General features: G+C 41.9%; 1 protein-coding gene across 1 annotated transcript in view; it reads left to right on the top strand.

The window, feature by feature from the left end:
* DNAH9 (dynein axonemal heavy chain 9) overlaps positions 1-3,218 on the top strand; it is a gene marked incomplete at its 5' end in the record, with an annotated part of 330,910 nt that overhangs the window by 33,847 nt on the left and 293,845 nt on the right.

Genomic DNA, 3,218 nt, shown 5'->3' with positions numbered 1-3,218 from the left:
GAGCTTGACTCCACACACGGATTTCAAATCAAATGGATGTAGGCAGAGCCTTTCCTGGAGTCAGCCAGGAAGTCATAGACCATGACTTCCTGAGGCATTACTACGTAATCATACATACTTGGGTTCTAATACTAGCTCCAACAAAACTATTCAAAGTATGGTAGCAATTCACACCTCACATGATTTTTTAAAAATATTTTAAATTTAATTTAATTTATTATTATTATTATTCAGTTTGCTATAAAGCATGTGCACTTACCAGAGAGAGACACAGAGTGAGACAGAAAGTGAGAAAGCAAACCACCAGGTCCAGGACTCGAACTGCATCAGCCATGTGGGAGTCTGGCATCTTAACCACCATGCCACCTGTTGGCTCCCAGCTCACATGATTTTTATAAAGATGAAAGACAGTATGGCCTAGCTGTGGCGGTGCAGGCAGAAAGGTGCTTTCGTGTGATTCTGGAGTCACGCTGGGGACCCAGGTTTGGATCCCAGGTCCACCTGAACACTCTGGTTTACCCATGGGTATACCTATGACTCTGGCTGGCTGGAAGGCTGTATGGGATGGATGTTGGGGAATGGCAAGACCCTGTGAGGGGTCACTTTCTCAAGCAATAAATAAATAATCTTTTTAAAACAAGATAGTAATACTTAAAAAGAGTTTAGTAAATGAGGAGGCTTTAAAAAAATAGTGAGAAAATGGAGTTTAAAGTACAAATTTATTTTTGTGCCAAAAAGTGGAGATCCTTGCATAGCTTTTTCATAATATGCATTTGTAATGAACATTTAATTAAACAAGTTACTTGCACATTTATTCAATACCTCTCACTCTGGGAACACAAAAACATAAACCAGGTAGTTCCAACCATTATAGAGCTTACAATATTTCTTCCTAATAGAGAGTGTGTGTGCCCACGTGTGAGAGAACGAGAGAGAGAAAGAAGCATCCTTAACAGAGTCTCCTCACACTGCAATCCCATTTCCATAGCCCTCCAGCTCCTCAGGACCCTGAACACCTACTTAAGTACCTGGCATGCTTTCAGGCTGACCCGGGAATCTAAACTAATGGTCAGCCATATGGCTTCCAGCATTTCAGAATGCTGTGCTGTTGCTGCCCCTCACTGGACCAAGGAGCTTATGACTATTTAGGGAAACATATTCCCCATCATTCATATTAATTCATGCATGGATGATAGTGAGCTCGTCACTGAGAATATTGAGATGACTAAAACATTCTCTGCCCTTAAACACCAATTCTAGTGAGGGAAATAAGACATATGTAGATAAAAATTTAAATAGCACAAGGGGAAAAGTGCAAGGCCATAGTATAAAACAGGGTACAAAACCATATGCTACACATTTCTAAGCCAACAAGTCAAGAGGAAGTAAGCCCGCTGGGCACAGAGGGTCCCTCTCTAGGTAGAATAAGAACTCTGGAAAGGCTTCAGGGATAGAGTCTTATTTGGACCTTGAAGGATGTGTTGGACTCATGGGAGATGTCAGCAGGTTTTACGTTTGCTGTCAGGATTTCCATGAAATGGTATGGAAATGTGTTCACTATTATTTTTTTCTAATAAGAGGGTACATTGCATTCATTCATTGGTAAATTGGTCTGGGTCCCTAAAAATTAAAGGGTTACTGATAAGCATTCTTGGAAAATGGAATATTATGGGCAAAGTCAAAAAAAATGGGAAAACTTGGGGGCAGCAGGTGGCATAGTGGTTAAGGTGCTGGGCTCCCACATAGCCAACTGTGGTTCAGGTCTGGGACTGGTAGCTTGAAAATCATGCTGGGCATGGGCATGCCCCAAATCTTGAGAGAATGGAGGAGAATGGATTGTGGCATGGCCATCCCACCCAGGGAATGATTTCTCATATTCCTACTCTCTACCTCTCTCTCTGGTGAACATGTACACTCTATGGTAAAATATCTTTTTTTTTTTTCTTTTGAAAAAAAGGAGAAATTTGAGATATGTTATTAGAAGGAATGTAGAGTCTTTTGACTTTGGGGGAGGTAGTCAGCCATAGAAGTGAGACTACAGAGTATAAAGTAAACTCCCGTGTAGTTGAGCGTGGTTGGAATCCTGGATCTGGCAGCTTAAAACTCACACTGGGCATGTGTGCTTAAGTGCCTAAGATCCCAAGAGGAGAATGGAGAAGGGATTATAATGTGGCCATTGCCTCTGGTGGGTGATTTCTTGTTTTCTGTCTCTCTGTCTCTCTGCCAACCATATGGTCCCTATAGCAAAAATCTCTCTCTCTGAAAAAAAAAAAAAAAAAGCATATATTCTCCATCTGGTAGTTAGCAAAAAACTACTGAAAAATTTTTACCAAAGGAGTAAAATGATTAAGGCTATTTTATGGAGATTTATCCCACAGCAGAATGCGGGTGAAGGAGAGAAAGGGCAGGGCAGGAAGATTATGGTCCATGTGAGGAATGATATTTTAACTCTACTGAGATTTCTGTAAACTCTACTAAAAACTCATGCCTTTTCCTTATCATTTCATTGAATGCTAAATCTCTTCTCCAAAATGAATTGTATATCTGGATGACTGGCCCAGTGAAGGTAATGACTTGCAGGTAATGAAGAGATTGTCATAAACTGTGAAGGTTAAAATGGCGAGGTAGACTCTGAGCCTTCTTTCACTTAATTTTCTCTCTGCCTATTTTAAGTGATATCTCCTGTGTATTAGTCAGATCTGCAGTTCTGTTTCCAAATAGCTGATAAATAGTTCCCAAATCAATTCAGTTGCCATCACTGTGCTCATGGAACGAGCAGGACATGGGAAATCCAAAGCACTTGAAAATCCCGTCACCTGTGTATGAAGGCGGCACCACTCATCTCCCTCCATTGTGCATTTCTTCGATTCATTCTCCTGGACAGCTCTTCCTCTCAGAGCCCCACTGCAACCATTCCTCTTTTACTTTCGTGTCTCCCTGTTTCATGGGACCCGAGAAAGGTCACATCACTGTCTCCAGTGGCGCCCTGCTGTACTTAGACTGAAATCTGAGATGTGAACTCATTGGAGCTGGTAATTCCTGCCGACTGCTCAGAAACCCCACTCCCTACACTCCAACCACAAGGCCCCCTTTCTGTCCCTCAGTCACTTGGAGATCACTCCAATTTCATGCATGTGGTTCCCTCTGCCCAGAATCCCTTTCCCCAGGCTCCCCATTCTACCATACCTCCTCATTGTTTAATTTGTTCTCAATTCTGA

This window comes from Tupaia chinensis, unplaced genomic scaffold (genome assembly GCF_000334495.1).
Source record: "Tupaia chinensis unplaced genomic scaffold, TupChi_1.0 Scaffold000495_1, whole genome shotgun sequence".
Classification (NCBI taxonomy): Eukaryota; Metazoa; Chordata; class Mammalia; order Scandentia; family Tupaiidae; genus Tupaia; species Tupaia belangeri.
The sequence above is the reverse complement of the archived record's forward strand: the minus strand, read 5'-3'. Positions and strand labels throughout refer to the sequence as shown.